The sequence below is a fragment of the Mustela lutreola genome, chromosome 5 (assembly GCF_030435805.1).
Source record: "Mustela lutreola isolate mMusLut2 chromosome 5, mMusLut2.pri, whole genome shotgun sequence".
NCBI classification, from domain to species: domain Eukaryota; kingdom Metazoa; phylum Chordata; class Mammalia; order Carnivora; family Mustelidae; genus Mustela; species Mustela lutreola.
Genome location: NC_081294.1, coordinates 136,626,467 through 136,652,497, shown reverse-complemented (window position 1 = coordinate 136,652,497; position 26,031 = coordinate 136,626,467). Strand labels below are relative to the sequence as shown.

The following is a 26,031-nucleotide window of genomic DNA, read 5'->3' as shown; positions in this document are numbered from 1 at the left end:
CATGCATTTCTTCCTTAGGTACTTGTCTAAGCCCATGCTAGACGGTATTCTAAGAATAGGGACAGTCGACCATTCCTCTAAACGCAGCTGCTACCCTTTCTTTGGCACCGTCATCCCAATCAGCACTTTGAATGGATGGATGGAGGTGAACACAACACCACAGACTCCCACTAAGTCAGCTCATGATGCAAAGAGATGCCTTCTTTCCATCAACTCTGCTCTTAAGTACTGAATTCTTTCCATCCATTCCTTCTTAAATACTGAAAGGGGTGGAGGTCTGGCTGTTGCTTGTCAATCTCTGTGGAACATGGGGCCACCCAGTGCCCAATTCCCTCAGTTTTGGGCTTCTAGATCAAAATAATGAGCATGAGAAACTGGTACATTTATACCTGTGTTTGCCTGGTGACTTCTTCACCTCTAAATGCATTTGGAAGCTTCAGGTGACCTGAAAATGTCAGTGAAGTTATATACAATGACAGAAAGAGCCTTGAAGAGTCCCTTTTGGGGTCAGCCAGCAGGGGAAATAGTATAGCACTGAGTGTTAAGTACGGCGGCTGATCAAATTTAACCAAAGGCAAGTTGACTTGACGCAGAACTTCCCAGCAAGAGTAAATAAGAAATAAAATGGACTCGATTTATTTTGGCAGTCAACAGATAGAATTTGGTTTATTTCCTTCTGTCCTACAGAATCTTTTTTTTTTTTTTTTAAACCAAAGTGTGTGTGTGTGGGGGGGGGGGGGACTAGATGAAAGGAACACGGCAAATACCAGATCAATTTTTAAATAAATTCTCTGCTTCATCCAAAAGCAGCACCGAGTTCACATCAGGCATAAGAAAACCAGGATAAACACTAGACAATTGAAAATTTAATCAATTGCCAATGCCCTTGAAGGCCACGAGGTACTGAGTAACAGCCGGCGGGGACTTTGTGAAAAGCAAGTCAAGTCAGAACGCAAACATCCTGTCCTCTAATGGGGACACATGCTCCAAGGAGAGATGACGCATATTTGCTCTGGACTGGTGACAGGTTGTTTTTTTTTTTTATTCCGTCACACACAAGGTAGCAATCAAGACTGCCTCCAGCCTTAGGGTTTAAAATACACCTAAGCTCCCACAGCAGACTCAGGAGCTGATTATCCACCATTTTTTTTAGAAAATATAATGTCTTATGTCTTGGATGTGGGGTTTATACATTTATCATTTCCTACACCAGATACACTGACAACTCTCCCCTTTATGGATAATTAAAAGAAATTATGAATGTCTTATATGTGCGACGTAATTATCACTTTTACCTTACAAAATACAATTTGCTGCCCACACATAACCATCTTCTCTGGCCATTTAACTGCAGATAACGATCCTTTATGAATCTAGCTCACAACCTGGAGATTTTCTATCTCATGTTCCTTTGGACCTTTGCAAAAACAATATAGAATGCCTGCAGTGTAAAATTAGGCCTAAACTTAATTATCTTGCAGCCTATTTCCTGAGTTTAATTAACTTTTCTGAGTGGTTTCTACTGCAATGAGAACTAGGCCCATTTGGTATTATTTAGTGTCATAATTTCTCTTCCTTCTCAGTTCCAAGGACACCACAAGCTCCCTCCAGCCCTAATTGCCATGGCAAATGCAAAGATAGGAGAACCGAAAAACAGCTATAACCAAAATTAAGAATGTGCTGCAGTGCATACTAATCTAGGGATGGAAATCTGTGAGTGTGCTATCTATAATCCCTTCTAGCCTCTAAATGAACTGACTTTAAATATTTAATTATCTTGTTAAGTAAATTCAGATTATAGATTCAAATCCTCCTTATTACAGATTATCGGGCTATTTCAGAAGGAGAATAAACTGAAGCCAGACACACAGCCTTTTATAAACTAGAATATGCTACACAGTTTACAAGAGAAACTGTTCTCCTTCTCCATAGCTTACGTAGGCTCCTTCTCTGGACTCTGAGAAGACTAGACGTGTCAAGAGAGTTGGCCTCCACAAAGTGCCTAAGCCCCTCCCTATGGGTAGTAGAGTGTGGCCTTTGCAGCCAGGCTTTTTGAAAGCAATGAAGACTATTCAGTCATTAGCTCTGGGGCCCTGGGCAAGTTACTCCTCTCTAGTAGCCTTGGTTGTCTACTATTAAATGCAGATAATGGTAAATGCTCCAGTGGTGGATTTCAAAGATTAAAGAGATAACCAGTAGGCTTCCTCTACCCTTCCCCCTCCACTACCCAAAATGTTTTGGGGAAAGTAGTTTCCCTCCAGGGAATTTGTGGGTTGACTTTTTTTTTTTTTTCTTAAGATTTTATTTACTTATTTGACAGGCAGAGATCACAGTAGGGGGAGAGGCAAGCAGAGAGAGAAGGGGAAGCAGGCTCCCTGCTGAGCAGAGAGCCCGATGTGGGGCTCCATTCCACGACCCTGGGATCATGACCTGAGCCGAAGGCAGAGTCTTTAACCACTGAGCCACCCAGGCGCCCCGACTTTTTTTTCTTTTTCTAATATTTTATTTATTTGAGAGAGAGAAAGAGAGAGCCAGTAGCTGATGGAGAGGGACAAGACGACTCCCACTGACCAGGAGCCCGCCAAGGCAATGCTCTATCTCATGACCCTGAAATCGTGGACCTGGGCTGAAATCAAGAGTTGGACGCTTACCTGACTGAGCCACCCAGAGGCCCCAGGTGGGTTGAGTTTTAACATGCCAATATGTTCGTAAATGGTTGAGCGAAGAGATGACTAGGAAAATAGACTTGAAGGGGGAGGGGGCTTCGGGTGAGACAGGTAAGAATAAAAAATTTTAAAAAAATCAGAAAAGATTGCAGAGACCTAAATGGTATTTGTAACAAAGAACAACCACCACAAAAATTTAGTAAACATAAAAGGCAGTATAGGGAGGAAGGAAGAGAACTTGAAACGATCCGGATATTCTGACGTAAAGCTCAAGAAAGAGGGCCACTAGGACAGTCTGTGACAAAAACCAAGGAGAATTCGGGAGAACACAGGAGCGCTCCTAGATCAGTCTCTAGCTTCCACGTCACTCCTCCATCCTTACCTGAGACTCTGCTTTTGCTCTGCCCGGAGCCTCTCTTCACCTTAGCTGGGCTGGGGAGCTGCCGAAGGCTAGGATGGAGAGATGCTTTAAACCTTTCTGACGCCACCAGGTACGTCACACCTACTCTCCTCTCCCCCCATTCACTCATTCTTGCTGCTAGTCTTGTGGTATAATTGAGATCCTCCTTGCTTTAGGCTTATTTTACATCCTTAGTTCTATAACAGGGAAGAACATCTCCCCACTGTCCTGGCTGAGAAGGAGACCCCACCCCCATCTTGGCTCCATTCCGGGACTCTTTGGTCCCTCCTTGGCTGGCCATGGGGAATTTCCCTCCCACACCAACCCCCATCTTTTACCTGCCCAGTCTAGGTACAAGGGGAAGTAAAATGAGGTAGGCTTGCGATTATTCTGAGCCACGGAAAGGGGCACGTCTACTCAAGGATGATGGGACCATGAGGCACTGGCCCCATGAGGGACCCCCCCCCCCCACAGGAGAGCAATGAAAAGGACAATCACTGTGGATCTTTGACTCAGGTGACACGTGATGTGACGACTTTGGCTAACACCAACGCGAACGGATGATGCGGGCGATGACCCTCCCTCAGCTTTCGTGCATTTTTGTTCAGGCTCTAAAACACTAAGCGTCTCTGGAAACATTCTGTTCCCCTGTGCTGCTCTGTGTCCCATACCAGAGAATGTGGGAGTTGAACTAGGCAATGACATGGACAGCGATCCGGGTGGTTTTAGTATTGTTATTGGGCTCTTTTCACGTCCTCTCATAGACCACATAGAGTTCCCCTTCACACAGTCATCTACTTGCTGCTTTCGTTCAGCATTTTCCAATCTACCTTGTCCAGGGAAACAATCCCGAAGAATAAGTCCAATATCTGATTCCATCCTTCAAAATCAGGGCCTCCTAGATAAGAGAGAGTCTCTATGTCTCTTACATTCAGTCCGTATCCGAGGCTACCAAAAGCCCTCACAATCTATGTACTCGTTCCTACTTTATTGTAAAGTAAAAGACTGGGTCTTCGGATGAGACTGAGGCACAGAGGACTTCGAACCTGCCGTGTGCCTGCCTATGTCTCCTTTCCCAGCCTCCCACACGCTCCCCTGCACAGGCCTTAAATCAACCAGCCCAGCCTGGTCTTGTACCTGCTAACATCACCCACTGTCTAAAGGCAGCGAGCAGCTGTTTATTTACAATTAGATCTGCCAGCTGGAAAGCAAACATTCCGCGTTACCAAATCAATCAATGTTACAGGGAGAGAAAAAAAATCAGGTACAGCATGAAATGGAGGACAGGAACACTACATTATATCGCAGCTGTTTGTCCCATGCCATTAGAAGTTCTCCGCACCAAGGATTAATATAACCACCGTCTATGATCAGTTGTCTTCCAGGCACAGATTGGACACCTGAGAAATACAGCCAGCAAAGGGAGAGACTGAGGCCTTGGACGCCCGTGGCTTTCATCTGATGACACGAGCAGCACTGACCTGAAGGACGGTTCTATCATGGAACCAAGGCTTCTCCCCTAGGTACAAGGTACTGGGTTTATTGATTGTTACTTCCTCTTGGATTCAGGTAGCAGTTACTGCTGAATCACACAGACTGATACAGGGCCTTAAAAACAGTATCATATCATCATGTTGCGTACTTGGAGGCTCTCTCTTGTTTTGGAAACCTGAAAGAATGATAAGCAGCTTCTCTTCACCATCAAGTGGGTCAGCGTAAGGAATCGTCCCATTTTTTATGGATTTATGTAGTTACTGATGGTCAAGACATCGATTTGAGTTAGGCTGTTAATTCACCAGCGTATGCTTGCTGGAGGCGCACACTTGCCGGGTATGGTCCTCGAAATCAGTAAAGCCAAAGGCAGTAACACTTGAGTAGGAATACAGCAACAAAAGCTTAACAATATGACTGACGAGGCTCTTCACTTACCTCTAGGAGTTCTGTTTGGTTTGTTGGGCCATTTTTTTTTTTTAATAGTAATTGATGGGAATCCAGAGGGGGAAGGAAGGGATACTAATTATAAAACTAGAGGGTCACTCAACATGAGATTCCAGTATACAATCCAATCTCTGTAACCCACAAAAGCTCCTATGAATGCATGTATACTGGTCTGCACCCCCTAAAAGTCACTGCAGTTTTTGTAGCATTTCAGATAAACCCTATACACGTCCTCCTCGGGCCCTGGTGTGCTGTGAATGTGAAGGTTTGTGTGCTCTCTCCATGCTCCGGCTCCTAATAGGAAACTCCACTGCACTTGGTGTAAACAGAGAAACATCTGCTGTAGCCACTAAGAGTTTATGGAAAATGTGCAGCCAAGGCTGTTACAGACCCCCCTCTGCCCTCATTAGAAAATATGCTGGCAATCAACAGAAATACAACAAAACTCAGAGAGTTTAAGGAATCGGGAAAAGACAGCAAAGGCCTTTGGGACAAAAAAACAAAAAACAAACAAACAAAAAAAACACCCTCCCAGCCAACTAGTGGGATTAGGAGTACAGGGATTAGCTACAGGATTCGCAGAGCCTTCATTAAGAGCCTCCCATTTTCTGAAACCCGGTTGGTTTAAAACTGCAGGCTCAGAGAGGGCACCTGGGTGGCTCAGTGGGTTAAGCCGCTGCCTTTGGCTCAGGTCATGATCTCAAGGTCCTGGGATCGAGCCCCACGTTGGGCTCTCTGCTCAGCGGGGAGCCTGCTTCCTCCTCTCTCTGCCTGCCTCTCTGCCTACTGGGGTGCCTGGGTGGCTCAGCGGGTTAAAACTGCAGGCTCAGAATCCACGCTTTGCATTTCAATACCTTGACCCCAAGGGCAGTAATCTCCTTTTATACAATTGAGTTCGCTTAATGCTCCATAGTAGCCTTATGAACCCTGGGCTTCCCAGAGTCCACAGAAGAGGATGTGGTTTCAAATTCTTAGCAAATTCTGGTGGATAGTTAAATTGGAGGTCCATGTAGGTAAACTCTACGAAGAGTCAGACGGAAGGGAAAGCACTGAGACCACTGCAGACCTCTCTGGGTATGACGGGATAATGACTCGAACTAAAATGAGATCAATACAAGTTAAGAGAATAGGGCCAGTGATGGGGTGTCCACCAGAGGGTGTGAAGTACGGGGTAGCCATTCTCTTCCCTGTTCCAGGGACCAGAAATGAACATTCTGGATCGAAATGAAGCCTTTTCCTCTCTCACAATAGCTCACCAAGTACAGATTTTGTACCATCTACTCAAAGTCACTGTGTTCTTTCTATTTTTAAAAAAATTTTTTTAAAAGTGTATTTAAGTAATCTCTACACCCAACATGGGGCTCAAACTCACAACCAAGAGTCAAATGCTCTTCCCACTGAGCCAGCCAAGCACCCCTCAAACTCACTGTGTTCTTATGGTTCCCTTCATTCCTTTTCTCTTTTGTTTTGCTCCTAGAGGAACCCCTCTTTTCCTTTCTGCCCTATAAACCCATTTCCATCCACCATAACATCCAAGTAACATCATGTTGGTTTGGATTATTTGGATTAATGTAACAAAAATGAGTTCTGGCTAAAATTAGCAAAGAAAAAAAAATTGGGTTTGTGGAAGGAAATGAGACATTCCTAAGAAATGGAAGGGCAAGGTAAGCAACCAGGTCTCAGAAAAGGATGAAAAGCAGGGTAATGATGGGAAAATAATAGATGCTCTCTCCAGAATCACCAAAAGGATGAGTCAAATCCAACGATTCCCAGGATCAGGTCATTTTGCTTGGGATGCAATTTCCCAGGTTGCGAGCCCCACAGAGCTGCATGGGAGGTCCCTCCCCTGTGCTGGTACCAAATACACGTGAAGTCCTTGCACACAGGCATACTCGTACACACAACAATGGCATGAGGCTTAGAGAAATGACTTACCGGGCTCAGCTCTTAGAAGCTCAAGCCCATCCAACTGCCCTTCATTTCAGGACAAAGCATATCTTGCACCACCACCTGCATTTGGTGCCTTTTATTCCTTTCTTTAACATAGAAATTTCTTATTTCATGGAACATTCCCTAGTTTTGATTCCACACCCTTGCCCACCAAGTAATTCTGATTAATTCTGTTTATCACAGAAAGTAAAGTAAGGCTACGGAAATGATCTCAAAAGTAAAAAAGAAAAAGAAAGAAAACAGAAGAAGGTGGGGGCACCTGGGTGGCTCAGTCCCTCAGGTGTCCGACTCTTGATTTCGGCTCAGGTCGTGATCTCATGGTCATGGAATGGAGCCTACATCCAGCTCCCAGCTCAGCAGGGAGTCTGTTGGATGCTCTCTCCCTCCCTCCCTCTCCTTCTGCCCCACTCCCTCCCAGCTCTCTCTCTAAAGTAAGTCAATAAATCTTTACAAAAAAAGGAGAAGAAGAAGGAGGAGGAGGAGGAGGAGGAAGGAAGACAGAAAAGGCATCCTTAGCCATATCACTGCTGGCCAACAGAACATGGTACGATATGGGAAATGTTCTAAATCGAGGCTCTCCAGTATAGCCCCTACTGCCACATGTGCTACTGAGCCCTGGAATGTGGCCAGTGAGACAAAGAAACTGAGTTGTATTTAATTTCAACTAAATTAAATGTAAATCTAAATAGCCAAATGTGGGTAGGATCTATCATACTGAATAGTATCGAATAGATACAAAATACCCCAAAATTCTTTGTTGCATTTATTTGAAGACTATATGGCTTTTATGTCCTACTGTACTCACATGTACCATGAATGTGGGATGTTAAAAACCAGATTAAGTGTTTTTCTGGGAAAGTTAAAGGCAACTCTATAACCTTTGCACAAATGCGGCAAGTAAGGTACCTTCTGGGTCAGGAACTCATGTGAAATCTAAATCCCCGCCTAGCGGACGCTTGGGTGGCTCCGTCAGTTAAGCATCTGCCTCCAGCTCAGGACCTGATCCCAGAGTCCTGGGATCCAGCACCGTGTCAGGGTTCCCGCTCAGCAGGGAGTCTGCACCTCCCCCGGCCTGCCACTCCCCTCCTTGCTTGTGCAAGTGCACTCTCAAATAAATAAACAAAATCTTTAAAAGTAAATAAATAAGTAAACATCCTCAAGTAAATAAACAGACTTGCAGCAAGTCCTAAGCCCCAGCTCTAGCTCTCCCTAAGCAGGTGAGTTTAGGTAAGTCAGCCTTTCTTTTTCATTTCTTGAAAAGAAAGAGACCAGATTAGATGTTTTCAGGTCTCTTCTCCAGCACTAACAGCTTTAATTTTTATTTTCTGCCACCCAAATCTAGAAACTGTATGGCAGGCCCTACAAACAAATGGCTCCAGAGTCCAGGGTGGTACATGAGGCAAAGTTATCTGGTAGGATTGGGAGCCAACACCACACACCCCAGCCAATCCTACAGCTGGGAACATCAGCCTGCCAATTGGAGAGTCTGTTTCCCAAAAGACCTCAGAAATCCTTTTTTATTGTTGGGATCTAGAGCAATTTTTAAGAAAATCTCTTTGGTCTATGCAAATCTCATCCGTGGACAAGGAGTGACATTGATTGCTTCAGATACATGATAGCTAAAAACCTGGGGCACTCAGATTCTATTCCCATAAACAACCCCCACCTTCAGAAATTTCTCACTTTCTCTATCACCCCATATTATTTTCAGTTTAAATTTCTGTTTCTAAGCTCTCCTTCTAAGCTCCAAACACAATTTAATTAAAATGTTAGCTCAAGGGGCGCCTGGGTGGCTCAATGGGTTAAAGCCTCTGCCTTCAGAGGCTTTAAAGTCATGATCTCAGGGTCCTGGGATCGAGCCCCACATGGGGCGCTCTGCTCAGCAGGGAGCCTGCTTCCTCCTCTCTCTCTCTCTCCTGCCTCTCTGCCTGCTTGTGATCTGTCTGTGTCAAATAAATAAATAAAATCTTTAAAAATAAATAAATAAATAAATAAATAAGCAAAAAGTTAGCTCAAGCCACAATACTGCATGGTTGTGAAAGTGGGTTTTTCTCTAATAACTGGGACAGACAGAAAGGTTAGCATAATGTGCCTATGATAAGGGAAAGATGCCCGTCTCTCACTTTTCATTTGGGGTACTCTAAGGGGAATACAAGGATTCTGGGATCCATTAGAATTTGTGTTTTATGGGAAATACATTCAACTTATTCTCCAATAAAACTGCAAATAATTACAGTCTAGAAAATTCTAACTGTTCACTGAAGCAGCTACTTGTCAAGGACACAAATATTGCTGCAGTAACAGAACAAAAACACCAGGTGGCAGCATGATATCATTAAAAATTCTCAGTACTTGAAATGGAGGTAATATTTAGAAAAATTGTCTTGGCACAATTCAAATCAAGCTACATGATGACTTCTAGATCTATTCTTAACTGATTCATTTCTTCAGAATTTATTTTTAATCAATTATGATTATTTGAAGGCTATTATTATTGCTGCTTAAGTCATTCAACCCAAAACAGGCCTTAAACTTTTAGAATGTTCAGTTTCTAACACCTTTGGGGTTAAATGGTATAAAACTGCATAAGGAAAATGTTTTATGTTTATATTGCAGAAGGGTAATGCTTTTTAACAAGCATCATTGCTTATTATTAATCTATTTGTGTTAGAGGCCCTTGGGAGCAATGAATGCTGGATTTTTAAGAGAAATCCTGGATGTTTGGGATTCATGTTTTAGGTCCCAAGAAGTACCAAACAGTAGGGCAGAAGAGAGTGTGGAAAATTAGCACAGAATCTGTTTTAAAGTCCAGAAATCACACCTATGTGTGCTCTGGAAATAAAACCCATTTTCAGATCTCAACTGTAGTGCTTAAAAACCTGGCCCCTGGGGCTCCTGGGTGGCTCAGTGGGTTAAAGCCTCTGCCTTCAGCTCAGGTCATGGTCCCAGGGTCCTGGGTTCGAGCCCCACATCAGACTCCCTGCTCAGCAGGGGGCCTGCTTCCTCCTCTCTCTCTCTCTCTCTTCTCTCTGCCTGCCTCTCTACCTACTTGTGATCTCTGTCAAATAAATAAATAAATAATCTAACAAAACAAAACAAAAAAACCTGGCCCCCGGCCACTGCAGAGTCAGACCGTCCTCTCCCATCCCCCTTTCACCCAATCATCCTCAACTCTATTTTCAGTTTGCTACTGCTATCTCGTTGCAAATTCAAATCAGAACATATAATTAACCACAATACAAAAGTATCTGTGTGTGTGGAGATAGACGGATATTCATTATGCCATCATATCATCAAATATCTAGAAAAGGTTCTCTTTTTTTTTAGATTGATTTATTTATTTAGAGAGCAGGGGAGGGCCAAAGGGAGAGGAGAAAATCTCAAGCACTACCCACTGAGCACAGAGCTCAAGAAGGGGACTGGGGGGATCGATCTCATGACCCTGAGATTATGACTTGAGCTGAAATAAAAAATTGGACTCTTAAGTGATAGAAGTCCCTGAAGGATTCTAATAGTTTTCAATTATTTCATAAATGTCCTCAATTTTTAAAAAAGATTTTATTTATTTGAAAGAGAGAGAGCAAAAGTGGGGTGAGGAGCAGAGGAAGAAGCAGGTTCCTCACTGAGCAGGGAGTCTGATATGGGATGCGATCCCAGGACCCCAAGATCATGACCTGAGCTGAAGATGGATGCTAAACTGACTGAACCACCCAGGCACTCCTGTCCTTAATTCCCTAAAAAAATAGAAGAATTGTGCATTCTTTTTATGATGCTGGGCCCTCCCTCTTACACAATTACAACGTCTGGCAATTAGACCTGGTGTCAAGTCCAATAGGCAGGTTTTTGACCTAGGCTGTTGACCCGGAGGCCTCACTCCAGAATAATCCCTCCCCAAATGGAGGACAAAGCTGACTTATCTCTTTGCGTAGAGGAGGCACAGAAGCAAATGCCGGGCCATTTCAAAAGAGCCATTTTTATCCCTGACTTCAGGAATCATGACTTCAAAAATAATATAGCAATTCTCAGAGCACCCTGATACGAGCTTAGCAAAATTTTCATTGTAAATGAAAAATATCTCTTTCTTTCCTTCTTTTCTTCTCTTTTCATTTCATGAGACCAGAAGCCAAAATACTGAATCATTCCTTTCCTGAGGGTGTAGCACCTGTCAGCCCTAGAGGACCTTCGGAAAATCTGAAGGAAGTTTCGGACACTCTGCAAAAAGCTTGCAGGCAGTAAAGCTAAAAGTACCCATTTTCAGGGGAGGAGAGGGTCAGGGACCCCTTGTGAAGAGCCTTGGGCACGATGAATCTTCATTGCCTATAAGAGCCATGCTATGCACAGAGGGGAGATCCCAGAACCCACTCAGCCAAGCAGAAAGTGCCTGACCATCTCTCTCCACTCAACCTAAATATACACGTCCTACCACGTTTGTTCACTGTTTGACTATCATTTTATTTTATATCGTTTGGCTTTCGCCACTCAAAGCCTGAAGGGGATCTGTAGTGCGTCTGGGCAAGAGCCAGCACAGAAAGCCACATCCATATTAGTCACAGGGATGAAGGGTACAGCACAGGGAACGGAGTCACTGGTACCTTAGCAGGGTTACACGGTGAGAGATGGGCGCTACCGCACAATGTATGGACTTGTGGCATCACCGTGCTGTACTTCTCCTGAAACAAAGTAACCTTATGTGTCAACCGTATGTCAACAAAAAAATAAATTAAAACAATGACACACAAACAAACAAACAAATAAAAGGAAGCTAAGGGGACGAAAACAGAAAAGAAAATCGTATCCAGAAAAGCAAGTAAGAAACCCAAGGCAAAGCGCCGGGCTCTGATGTTCGGCTGGTGGGCGAATAAATTGGAGGGCAATTTGGCGATCTCCCAAGGGACTTAAAATTCTGCACATGTCTTGACCTGGCCCTCTTACTCCTCGAAATTTATCCTGAGGAAATAATCATGTGGGTGGTACAGGCACATGGGTAGTCACTACAGTGGTGCCTATAATTGAAAAATTAGAAATAAACTGTCTGACCACAGTTGGAAATGCTAAACCAGCTCAAGTACTGCCATTGCTCAAAATAACATTCAGCCTTTTATATTGGTTTGATAAAAGTTAGTGATACCATTGGAATATATTTAATATGTTAAGCGGGGAAAGCAGAGTCTAAAAGAGTTTCTAAATGATTCCACTTTGATACTATCTGTTTTGCTAACATACCCTGAAATGCTCTACGCAAAGTGGCTAACAGCAATGCCTTAGATTATATGATTATGGTTGGTTTTATCTTTTGTCGCTTCTTCCCTTTGATTCTTATTATTTCTGTCTGTATTTGTCTTTTCTTTTTTTTTTTTTTTTTTTTTTTTTAGATTTTATTTATTTATTTGACAGACCGAGATCACAGGTAGGCAGAGGCTGAAGGCAGAGGCTTTAACGCACTGAGCCACCCAGGCGCCCCTGTATTTTTCTATAATACATTCGTATTGCTTATGCAATAAGGAAAAGTAAGTATGTTCCAAACATGAGTACAGTCTGTGGATCCTCAATCATTAAGGTCAGTGGCCAGAAAAGACAGGAAAATTGGAAAGCAAAAGAGGTAAGCACCAGCTGAAATGAGTATCAACAAAAAAAACTAAAACAAGACACCTTTCACCATGGAGCAAAGCTAAGGAGAAATTCCATAATGCACGAACCAGCTTCCATGGCAAGAACCAGAGAGGCTTGAGGTAACACTAACACCCACCCAGTCCCATTTTCTCCTTCTACTAAAGTGATTCTTGATATAGAAGATTTTTATGTATAGCTGATCATGAAATAAACCCAAGTTTCTAGAGCTTTATAAAAAGTGACTCCAAAAAGTTTTAGCCTGGCAAAAAGAAAATTTTTTTATGTGCTCAGGCACATCCCTGCCCTAGTGCAGAGAAAACCGTCTCATGTGTAGGCAAAAAACCTGTACCGTGTACCCTTTCCTACCTAGAGAAGGTTAACAGCAGGCTCCAACTTCTCTGTCAATGGTGCTTTTGAAAAAGGGACTTTGTTTCACATAAGAACATTTGAACTTGTTCCTTTGTAAGCGTGAGCACTTTTAACTCAGACACATGTTAAAATCTTAGAATTGTTTCCTTAGATTTGTGGGCCTCCATGATTTTTTCGACTATTATCTGTGCTCCTAGTTTCATCTGCCTTTCCACAGTGGACCCAACTGCTCTAAGACCCATCTCCAAAGTGTGAAATTCTTCAGGAACAATCCATAAATCCATCAATGACACTTCTGTTTAAAAAAAAAAAAAAAAAAAAAAAAACATCCAGGGGCACCTGGATGGCTCAGTGGGTTAGGCCTCTGCCTTCAGCTCAGGTCATGGTCTCAGGGTCCTGGGATCGAGCCCACATGGGGCTCTCTGCTCAGTGGGGAGCCTGCTTCCCCCTCTGTCTCTGCCTGCCTCTCTGCCTACTTGTGATCTCTGTCTGTCAAATAAATAAATAAAATCTTTTTAAAAAGTCCGAATTCCCCAACTGCATGACTCAAAGGCAATCAATCCTTTGTGATGATATTAGCTAAGACCAAAACCTCAATGTTAAAATTACTGGTGGAACACTTTGACTTACATTTGGAGTTCCCATTTGGCAAAAGTAATGAAACTTGATTTCCATTTAGTTGGAATTCCTCCCTTTTCCCTGATTATATCTAAGTTTGGGGGAGTTTATGTTAAGCCAAGGCCTTAAGAGGTGTGCTCCATGGTTCTTGGGTCTTCATCCATAATGGTTTTCCCAAGCCACACCCAGCTGCCCCCCAAAGGCTGAGAGGAGTCACATCTGTGTGTGTGTGCATGGAGGTTGTCAACTTTGAGCCAATGGTTGTCATCTCAAACCAAACACTAAGAGGGGATGAGTTCAGTGAGCATTGGTGGTAGAGTGGCAGCCTCCAAATGTGATGATTTCAGTGAGTGAGAGAATCTCTAGCCTAGATGGGGGAAAAAAAATCATTCCATAGATTCTACAACTGAAAATTCATTTTCTTTACCCAAGAAAATTTTTTTCTAGGCCTTTTTGTTTAAAAAAAAAAAAAAAAAGCTAGTTATAACTCATCTTCATTCAACTCTTTTAAATCTTCCAATTTTTTTTAGATCTTAATGATTCTAAATTACATATTCTGGAGGATAATTAATGTAGACCTAGCATGTACTTATGTGGTCTGAAATCAGCCTGGTATGCCACCTTCCTCAGTGGATGCATTATCCCAGGGTTAACACTATGCTCTTCATGGGGTGATACGGTGTCTCTTTTCTCTGGTCAACCCAAGCTGTAGTAGGTGCTCAATAAATGCAGGCCATCCTGTTTCCTTGGGATGCTGGAGCTTCCTGTCATGAACCTGGGCGCTGCACTATGAGTGCTAAGTTCGAACACTGGCTCTGCCACTTGCTAACGAGGCAATCTTGGCCAAATTACTTGTGTTCTCTACATCTTAGTTTCCTCTCCTGCTGAACAGAGTGATAATAGTACCTGTCACGTGGAGTTGTTCGAAGGATTAAATGATATAATGTACCTCAAGCACACAGAGAAGTATGTGCTATAAATCTAGGCCATTTTTAAGATTTCATTGGAATCAGGTCATAAATCAGACCATTCTACAGTGAAACACGTTTTCTCCTACTGCTCTATGCAGGAGTACTATGTATTTGTGTCATTTTCTTAGATTTTTTTGTGGGGAAGGGGATCATGCCTGTCTGTTTAACATCAAATGCTTAGGGGCTAAACCAGCAAAATCAAAATAAAAAAACCAAAAATAAATTATTAAAATGTAAAAACCTTGCAATGACACTCAAATTCTAGATTAGTACATCAACCAAACCTCTAATTACGTAGATAAATAAAACCGCATCTTAAGTACTTCGCTGCAACATCTACTCTCACAAGATGGCAATGCCCACATATACCCAGAGCGTCTACCTAGGGGTGCCTGGGTGGCTCTGTTGGTTGAGCATTGGACTCTTGGCTTACGGTCAGGTCATGACCCCAGGGTGTTAGGAATGAACCCCAAGTTGAGCTCTGTGCTCATCGAGGAGTCTCCTTGTCCCTCTCCCTCCCTGCTCCTCCCTCTGCTTACATTTTCTCTCTCTCTCTCAAATAAATAAAATCTTCTAAAAAAAAAAAAAGTGTCTAAATATAAAAAGACACATATAAAGGAAGAGTCAAAGAACTGTGCATGCCTTCACTTAAGGGCAGATTTCCAGAGGACAAGCCTCATGTATTTTGTAGCTTGTGCACCAGGCAGGCGAAAAGGGCTTACCCTCTCAACAAAGACTCTATCTATTATAGAGTTCTTGTGAATTATAATTCATAAGATAAATTCCTTTGACACTGAGGATGTTGACTCTTTCACAAATGCAAGATACAATATCGGGGTCTTATTCTTCTGAAACAGCCCATGAAAAAGCCACCGATCCAGTACTCCTTAGCCAGGTAGCTAGATGCGTGTTGATTTAAAAATCCTTCTAAAGATAACGCTCTCCGCCGTGAAGGGGCCTTCTTAGCCCTGGGCGTTTCATTCATCATCCTTAGCTTTTGCTGAAAAAAAAAGTTGGCCGTTCACCTCTCTCTAAAGATCAAATCTACTGTGCTCAAGACAAATTGCTTCCTTCTTCGAGCTTTAAAAATATATGTTTACTTCTAACTCCTAATGAAGATGTATTACTTCAAAAGCCACAAAGTGGAGGTCCCAGATATGCCTTTTGAGTGAATCCCAAGAAAGGTTGTTAGGTTGTGGGCGTAAGAGGTTTCTGCTGCCTCTGAATCAATCCTTGAAAGCGTTCCTCCGAGCTCTCTGCAGTCGGTGCTAACCAGCAGCCTCAGAGGGTCAGAGAAGGGCCAGCTACTGGAAATGATTCGGACCCCTGACACAGCAACCAAACGATAAAATGATTCTTTTTCCCTTAAAGGAGGATAATCCTCCACTCTTTTCATACAATACGCTCAGAGGGGAAGACCAAAATAGAAGCAGAAAACGCTTTCCACAAAAGATGTAATAACAATTTTCTTTACTTGAGCCCAGAGAAGCTAAGTGGTTAAGAGTATTCTACCGAACTAGGAGATAGTCAGGGAGACATCAAGGTCCAGAAGAGTTCAAACCTTCTCCACTCAACTGAGAACAAACACATGACTCTGAAGGACAGAGACCAGCTTCTTCTTTTCCCAGAACCACAAAATGATGCACATTGCCGTCAGAGGTCTTTATGGAAAAATGAGGAGGGAACGAGGTGTGAAGATCTGGAGCAATTTTCAAAAGAGCACTCAGCAAGACAGTGGCAGGTCAGGAAAACTGCTTTCCTGACTCTGAGAGTTACATTTCATCTTCTCTAACACAAGAACTGAGGCCGGTCCCCAATGACTACACAATCACAGTTAGACAAATGTTTCTTGTTAAGAGAACCAACTGAAAATATAATGTGGAAGAGTAAAATACCATCCCCACACATGTCTTTACGGTAGCTAAGATACTAGAGGCCATGGTAACCTCTCCTGATCCTGGGAGACACGGATTTGGGTCCAGGAGTTTTCAATCCTGGCTCCATGGATGCCCCTTTGGGGAGAGCTTGGAAGAGAAAGAAGAGTCAGATATACTCAGCCTTTCTACCCCAATTTCAACCACCAAAACGCTAAGCTTACCTGTTTCAAGGGGTACATGATTTTTAATTTTTTTAAACAATCGAAGCTAACCCTATACCTTCAAAAATGAAGGGACTGAAACAAGGAGAAGTTAAATAACCAGAAAGAAGTACTGCTGAAAGAATGATTAGTGGAGATCAATACGTAAACCAAGCAACCAAGATCTAAAGAAAAAGGAGGGGAACTTAGATCACCCAAGGACCCAGGACAACGAGCACTTTCAAGAGATGATGCGTCACTGGCACCTATTACAAACCCAAGGTGGATTTGGTTCACAGACTTAATATTGGTCCCTCTTCCTTTGAACCTCATCTTCTTGCAACAGTGAAATAAAAAAAGGAAGCATGACTACTAACCCTTTTCATCACAAATATATTTATCCTCCTGAAAATAACCTCAGTGATTCTATTCCTTTTCTCCTCTTTCTGTTCTAAATACCTCCTCCTTCTGGTAGCTACCTCTTCAAACCCCAACCCTTCTATGGGTTTTCTTCTGAATCAGTAAAACCAATATGGCCCCACACAACGGCATGTAAGTTGTTTTATCCGAAAGCATCAATTCTATCAATCTTGCATCTGTGGGCAATTTTATTTTGTGAAAAACATAGAAGAGAGAATATTTAAAGTAATACAAGGGGTAATATAAGGCTATTAGTCCCCTTCATATAGTGGTAACAGTGGAACCCGATGCCATGAGGAATCTTATGTCTGGAAGGAAGAGTCCTTAAATAGGCCATTCCAACCACCACCACCACCTTCACAGAGTGACGTCCTTAGGCACTGACAATAAGAAACAATCTGAAAACCATTCAGAGATAACCTTTAACACAAACTTTAAATAAAATTATTTGCATGTCTTCTCTTTGTCAGTTCAGTAACCCCATTTCCACATGTTGTGCTCATATTTCTATTTTTATTTTTCTATTTCTGTTTCTATTTTATTTGTGTCTTTCAACCCTGCTATATACTCCTCTTGGTTCTGCAAATCCCCCTCTCCTCCTGAAATGCCAGACTATCCACAAGGTTTCAGTAGGGTCTGAATGAGAAAAAGAAAACGTTTTTCTAAGCTCCTCATACTATATTTTAGTTGATTTTTCTCAAATTACCGAAAAGCCTACTAGCAAGTAAATATTATTGTTCTCTGTCTTTTTTCTCTGTAGAGGTACGGATGGGTCGATAGGGAGAGGAGGGTGTTCCAAATCACAATGCTTGTGTTTTTGTAAACTTTTTTATTCAACAATACTTCTGAACATCTTTCTATATCATTAGAATTGATCAACATTGGGGTGCCTGGGTGGCTCAGTGGGTTAAAGCCTCTGCCTTTGGCTCGGGTCATGATCTCAGCATCCTGGAATCTGGCTCCACATCGGGCTCTCTGCTCAAACAGGAACCTGCTTCCTCCTCTCTCATTGCCTGCCTCTCTGCCCACTTGTGATCTCTGTCTGTCAAATAAGTAAAATCTTTTTTAAAAAATTGATCAACAATATTGTCCTCATGCTCTTACAGTATTCCTTCATCTACATGCCAAAACTTATTTAAATCCAGGATGAATTCTGCCTTCCAAGAAGTTGCTTCTTTGGTCTGGTTCAGTGTTGATTATTCCAACAGTTCCTAACTGGCCTTCTTATCTGCTTTCCCCTCTACAATGCACTAACCACATCACAGCTGACCTTACCCTCTCCTAAAACACAGGGAAAATCATGTTACTCCCCTTTTTTATAAACCTTCTACTGCTCTTTGAGTAAAATCCAAACTCCTTCCCAGGGCAGCCAAGACCGTCCCAGAACCTAGCTTGGGATTCCTGCTCTAACCCCAGCACCCCCATCTCTCCCAACCAGTATTTCCTGCTCACTCCACAGAAACTCAAGCCTTTGTGCATTCCTGTGATATCCTTCAGCACCTGGTCAACATGGCTAATTCTCACTCCTCTTTTAAGATCCTCCTCTACAGCCTTTTATGCCACCAGCAGCATTAGCTGCTCTCTTTTCTGCCTGTGAAGCCATTTCTATATTTCTATACAATGGCATTCATCATATTGTATAATAATTTTTTATGTAAATATTTATCTCTCTCACAATTCTGGCTTTATCCCTAATGTTTTTTTTTTTTTTTAAGATTTTATTTATTTATTTGACAGAGAGAGATCACAAGTAGACAGAGAAGCAGGCAGAGAGAGAGGGGGAAGCAGGCTCCCTGCTGAGCAGAGAGCCCAATGCGGGGATCAATTACAGGACCCTGAGATCATGACCTGAGCCGAAGGCAGCGGCTTAACCCACTGAGCCACCCAGGCACCCTATCCTTAATGTTTTGTACGTTAACTTTCCCTCAATAAATGTTTGTTGAAGTGAATTCAATCCCTCAACCTGTGGAACAGACGTATAACTGGATGGGATCAAACATTCAATTCTGCTGAGGTTCTGAGTCCTAAGGATGAAGTGCATTTTCACCCCCACAGTTGTCCTCCTGATATATCATAGCAACTGACATCACTAATCTATGTTTTCTCCACTAACTTTCAGCTTATATGCAAGGGTCAGAGTCTTTTTTTTTAAATTAACATATAATGTATTATTTGTTTCAGGGGTACAGGTCTGTACAGGTACAGTGCACAATTCACAGCACTCACCATAGGACATACCCTCTCCAATGTCCTTAACCCAGCCAAGGGGTCAGAGTCTTCGGGATGGTAACATTGATAACATTTGAACTCTTTCTGCTGTAAGGAGGGATAATGAATTCATGAATTATGTCCAACATCCTATTAAAATCGAAAAGTTTTGGAAGAGGCATGCACTGTGAGAAAGCCGCCAATACTGTTACAAAAAACAAAAGTCGGCCAATAATATAGAAGTAACATTTAAATGTGAATATTGGTAAATGTGAAATAGTTCATTAACTTTACCAGTCTTTATGACTTTCTTTTCTTTTCCCCTTCCAATAACACAGAACTTTCTACTGAACAATCAGCCAAGGAATATCAAATAACTTAGTCTTTGATGGTATTTTCAGGAAACAAAAGAAAGAGAAAGAGAAGTTGTCTAGATAATATTGGTTTCAGCGACATCAATGTTTAGTTTCCAGTTTCCTCCTAGGGTTTCTAGGCTTAGCGAAGCATGACAATTGTTTTTTCAATAAAACACAGTCCTACAGCCCTGCAATCCTAATCATGTGTTGTTTTGCATTACTTCGTACTGTTCTCATTCTAATTGCCACTGATTTATTGAATGCTTGGTCTCCTAAGCATGGTTCATATGGACACTGAAACCCGATGAAGTCAAAAGCAACACTGCAATAACGTGAGTCTGAAAAACATATAAATGTTGCCAACTTAATGATTCTTTCCTTAATAAATCACTAGAGATACCCAGACTCAGATTTCCCTTAAGTCAACGAGAAGAACGTGTTTCCTTGACTGTTCCGTTTTTAAAAGAAATGTAACAAAGAAATCGAGACATGCACAAATACTAAGTGCACAGTTCAATCAATGCTCGCAAAGGAAGCCCAGCAATGTCACTAGGATGTTAATCATACCCAGCACCCCCAAAGCTGCTCTTGAATGTACTTGCCAGTCTACCTACTTAAGTAGCCCATATTCTGGTACGTTAGCTTTGTCTGTTTTTGAACTTTACATGAATGGACTCATATAGTGTATACCAGAATGTCTGGTTTCTTTTGCTCCAGGTGATCTTTCTGAGATGCGTTTTTGTTTTCGCATGTGCCAAGAGTCACGTGGAGCTCGGCGTTAGAATATTAAAAAAGCTTTAGTCAAAAGAGGAAACAGTGAACGAGATGACTTTTTGAAATAACCTGAAGTCAACGGCTAAGAAGCAGCTGCTTGAGGTGAGAAATGCAAAACACCAAAAAGAGCCCTATGAGATAAGCCAGAAAAATGGTCTTGGAAAGAAATGCCCAGAACTGAAACATCTCTCTTAGCTGAAAAGAAAAGAAAATTGGCCCTTCAGAAACTATTTCGATTCAGGTTGTCTTCGCTCTCATCTCTTTCGCAAAATCTTGCTTTTTTTCCTGCCTATGCCGTTCTGTAGCTGCTCTCTGATGGCCGCACCTCCATGAGGGATCGGGTTTTGCCACCTTTTCTCACACTGTATGGTAAATGATTCCTCATATAAAATGATTCCAAACAATTCTTTCCATGAAAAGACATTTTCAGGGGCGCCTGGGTGGCTCAGTGGGTTAAAGCCTCTGCCTTCGGCTCTGGTCATGATCCCGGGGTCCTGGGATGGAGCCCCACATCAGGCTCTTCACTCAGTGGGGAGCCTGCTTCCCCCTCTCTCTCTGCCTGCCTCTCTGCCTACTTGTGATCTCTGTCTGTCAAATAAATAAATAAAATCTTAAAAAAAAAAAGACATTTTCATTCTGTTTCTGCCCTTTTGGTTTTTTTTTTTTCCCAAGATTATTTTATTTTATTTTATTTTTTTAAGATTTTATTTATTTATTTGACAGAGATCACACATAAACTAAGAGACAGGCAGAGAGAGAGGGGGAAGCAGGCTCCCTGCTGAGCAGAGAGTCCTATGCGGGGTTCGATCCCAGGACCCTGGGATCACGACCTGAGCTGAACGCAGAGGCTTAAACTACTGAGCCACTCAGGTGCCACTCAAGATTTTTTAAAAGATTTTTATTTATTTATTTGACAAAGAGAGAGAGAGGGAGATCACAAGCAGGCAGAGAGAGGGGGGAAGCAGGCTCCCTGCTGAGCAGAGAGCCCGATGTGGGACTTGATCCCAGGATCCTGAGATCATGACCCGAGCCAAAGGCAGAGGCTTAACCCACTGAGCTGCCCAGGCACCCCGCGAGATATTTTTATTTTTAAGTAATCTCTACACCCAATGTGGGGCTTGAACCTACAACTCTGAGATCAAGATTCACACACGCTACTGACAAAGTCAGCCAGGTGCCCTCTGTTTTTGCTTCTTTTAAACACAGGTTATTAAAGGTTTCCTTTTAAGTTTTTGGATTTCCATTATGGTGAGCTACCATGCCATAGAAGTTTATAAAATTAATAAACTATTGCTACCAGCTAATTCTAATATTTAAGATACAGAAATTTTTACTAGTGCTTCATAAAATTACATGCATTTAAAACATAAATTATTTTTATTCCATTATGAAAATGCTTCTTAGGGTAATTATCAAAATAATCTCACAAATATCAGTGTCATATTTTGAAAATAAAAATACCCTTTTCTTCTTCCTTACAAAAAACCCAAATTCACACACACAAAAAACTTGTGCTAGTTTAAAATAAACTCATTTGAGGTACATCTACTATAGTTTTTAAAACAAATTAATTGATTCCAGTGAATCTGGGGGAAAAAAAATTTTTTTTAATCTAAGCTTTTCCCTAAATCCTTCCATTTAGAGAAGGTTAATTCAACTTGTCACAGATTTAAACTATTTTTCAGGAACGGGAATAGGGAAGTTGGGTATTTACCACAGAAGAGAGATAGTAGGTGCGATCGGTCACGATATGAATAATCAGATTTCTGGATTGTTTGTTTTTATTCCTGGCTTTAAAACCAAGATCCGGATATAAGAGGGCATCCAAAGTTCATTTCATTGGCCACTCAAATATACTGTGTGGTAAATTAAAAGTGGTCTTAAGTTATTTTATGTCTTTCCACCAGGAGAGTGAGTCTACTTCCCCACAAGTGAGCACCTTATGATTCCTTTGACCAACACAATGAGGCAGATGTGACAAATGTGACTCTCAGCTCTGTCTTGTCATGTCCGGATCTGCTGCCTCCACAGGAGAAAGCCCCTGAGGGGAGGGCAGCATGTAAAGCAAAGACAAGCTCTCTGGGCTGCAGTCGCTGATGGTGATGGGTAATTTTTTGTGTCAACCTGACCGGCCTCACAGATACCGGGATAGCTAGTAAAACATGTTGTAGTATGTAAGTGATTTGGTAGATTGAGTGAAGAGATCTGAGCTCACCAGTGCAGGCAAATGCAAGCAGGCAGCATCCAAGCTATAGGGAAAAAAGGGGAAGAGAGAGCAAATCTCTTCCTTTTTGAGCTGGGATACCCATCTTCTCCTGCCCTCAGACACTGGAGCTCCTAGTCCTCAGCCTTCGGACATGGACTGAGTTATCCCACCAGCTTCCCTGGCTCTCCGGCTTGCAGGTGGCAGACTGTGGGACCTTTCAGCCTCCATAACTGCCTGAGCCAATTCCTCCAAATCTCCTCACATGTAACTATTGGTTCTCTTTCTCTAGAGAGCCCTGACTGAGACACCGACCAAGAAGCCTGCAGAAGACAACTATGTGCAAATGCCCCAGGGAAGAGCAGAAGAAATGCCCAGCTGAGCCCAGCCCAACTTCATGAAGAACAACAATAAACTGCTCATGTGAGTCCCTAAATTGAGGGAGGTTTGTGACAGAGCAACAAGTTGAGAGAGGCACCCCGAGCCCACTACATGAGGTAACATACCCATTCAGCGAGCAAAACAGGCTAACAGAGTTGGGGCTTCACTATCAGGTCTCCTATTTCAAATTTCTACTTTGGTTTCTCATCTAACTTAGAGCCAATTTATTTCAAATTGGAGCGACTATATTTCACTCCTAGTATCTGCCTCCCCACCCCCCCCCATTTACTTACCAAACAAATCCCACTTCCATGTTACCACCAAAATATCGAAGATCCTAATTAAAATTCTCCCTGCCATCACTCATCCTTTCCAGCATACTTCTGCCTACAGGATAAAGTCCTGAGCCTCCCCTTCATAGCTCTTCATGAGGCCCTGTTCCAAAGCAGAAGAGGCAGGAGTCTAGACCCACTGGCCCCTTCCCCACTGATCTAGAGTTTCTCCCAGATGTGTTAACCTACCCTGTGCTTCCAAGCTGAGCATACTCCATAACTTAGAAAGTTCTTTACAGCATCTAGAGCCCCCAAGGAAATCCTGAGGTATTAGGTAAAGCACTTGAAGGGGAAACTTAGATTCTTAAAATGAGTGGAATCCTGCATGGAACGGTCCAGGATAGCCACAGCTGAAATCTAAGAGCACATGTGAATCACTGAGCCAGCTGCATGTGCTGTTCTGTATCTGTGGTCATATGTGAAGATCCATTTCCTTGTGATGCTTCAGGAAGTCTTAGATAAAAGGTCTCCTGGGAAACACCTGGGCCTCTAAGGTGCTAATGCAAACCTTGGATCTCCATGAATTCCTGGAGCTTCTCCTTTCAGACACTGTGACCTCAATTAAACTGATCTGTGACCAGGTTGTTCTTTCTAGGACAAACTTACTGCAGGATGGCCAGAAACACCTCCATGGAGATCCACTTGACAAATGATTATTTAAAAAACAAACAAACGAACAAACAAACCAGGGGCCCCTGGGTGGCTCAGTGGGTTAAAGCCTCTGCCTTCGGCTCAGGTCATGATCCCAGGGCCTTGGGATCAAGCCCCTCATCAGCTTCTCTGTTCGGCAGGGAGCCTGCTTCCTCCTCTCTCTCGCCTGCCTCTCTGCCTACTTGTGATCTCTCTCTGTGTGTCAAATAAATAAAATCTTTAAAAAAGAAAAGAAACCCAAAAATTGTACAGAATCGCCTGGGAAACTCGTTTTTGAAATTCTGATGCCCAAGCCTTCCACTGAACCTGTAGAATTCTGGGATCTGTAGGAGTATTTGTACAAGCTCACTGTGTGGTTCTGAGAAAGAGCAGAAAGTTTGAGGACAACCGGTTACGAAAATGACGCTAAAGCAGGATTCATTCACCACTGGGTGGCGCCAGAATTTCAAAGATGAAAATTTCTACTCCGGCGTTGTTTCCTTTGAGAGAACAGTGAGTAGTATATTTCCCTTTTCTCTCTATTCTCCACATCTCCCCAGCTTTTAGAAAAGGGGTGTATCACACCTTTTCTCCACTCAGTATGAGTTTGGCACTTTCTCCTTGAACTTATTTAGGTCATAACAAAGTATCTTGCTCCGCAGGGACCCCGGAGGGGGGCTCTTTCAGCACTGCCCCTACTTTCCTTTAGCATTGTCCCTTTCAAGTGCAATGTTTGGAAGAAGAAAATCCACTGTAAGTACTGGCCTCAACAGCGAGGAGTGATTCGACAAAAAATAATTATATGACAAGTTCCCGAAAGCCGTATTTAGCCATTTGTAGTTTTCAATCCCTGCCCTTTCCCCAAAACCACGACTTCAAAACTACACAAGAATCGCGTTTATTCTTTCCAAACTCCCACTGCTTCAGTGCAAAACTATTTGACAACTTGTTAACAGTTTTGTCCTCTCTTCTTCCTCAGAGATTTGCACATTAACAAATCCCATGCAGATAATAATGTCATTTAAAAATTTCTCTGTACAAAAAAAAAAAAAAGAGAGAGAGAGAGAGAAATTCTCTGTACTGTCCATTTGTTTGAAATCTACTTGAGGTCATGTATGCAGTCCTGCATGCATTTAATTATTTTTAAATGTGCATTCAACAGAAATGGCTGGAAAGGGGCGCCTGGTGGCTCAGTGGGTTAAGCCTCTGCCTTCTGCTCAAGTCATGATCTCAGGGTCCTGGGATCGAGCCCTGTATCAGGCTGAGCCTGCTTCCCCCTCTCTCTGCCTGTTCTCTGCCTACTTGTGATCTCTCTTTCTGTCTGTCAAATAAATAAATAAAATATTTTAAAAAAAAGAAAGAAAGAGAGAGAGAAAGGGAGGAAAGAAGGAAGGGCTGGAAAGATGAACAAAGCAAATAACATTTATCTTATCAATCCTATAAATATCTACTGAGCCACTGTATGTACCAGGCACTGTGGTACACACTAATGGGGAGATCCGAGGTTGAATACAACAGGAAGATGGAAGGTCTCCTGGACTTATACATCTAGTTGAGAGAAACATGGGGGGATTAGCAAACGAACGAATAAAATAACAAGAGTGACAACTCTTCCAAAAAGTAAAGCAGAATGATGTGACAGTCTCTGCACAAGATGGGATTAGTGTTGACAAGGTGGTCAGGGAAGGCACTGAGGAGGCAGCATATGAACCAAGAACAAATGAACCAAAATAAATAAATAAATAAAAGAACAAATGAACCATCTACGCAGAGGGTAGAGCAAAGGCAGCAATCTGGGACTAAACAAGCCTGGTACATGGTGGATGAGGAAGGAAGCCAACGTAGGGAAGCATCAGCCCCATGAAGTTGGAGACATGAACAAAGAAAGACCCTATCAAGGTCAGAGACTGATATATATATATATAATTATATCTATCTATAGATAGATATAATGGAAAATCACCAAAAGGTTTTAAGGAGGAAAGCAACATGGTCTTATTTATTTATTTATTGTAACACAACATTTAATTACATTGGTTTCCCATCGACACACTAGTCATTTAATGATGACTACATTGGTCATTTCCACTGGTGGCAAGAAGCTCTTCTGCTAAAGGCTCCCATGGTT

At 42.4% G+C, this 26,031-nt stretch overlaps 1 long non-coding RNA gene across 1 annotated transcript; it reads left to right on the top strand.

Annotated features, from left to right (window-relative positions):
- The first annotated feature begins 4,358 nt into the window (after positions 1-4,358).
- Positions 4,359-24,082, top strand: LOC131831417 (uncharacterized). The gene is made up of 4 exons (XR_009353643.1): positions 4,359-4,781; positions 20,301-20,459; positions 22,853-22,983; positions 23,869-24,082. It is a non-coding gene; the product is annotated as an uncharacterized LOC131831417 (long non-coding RNA).
- Positions 24,083-26,031: the final 1,949 nt, after the last annotated feature.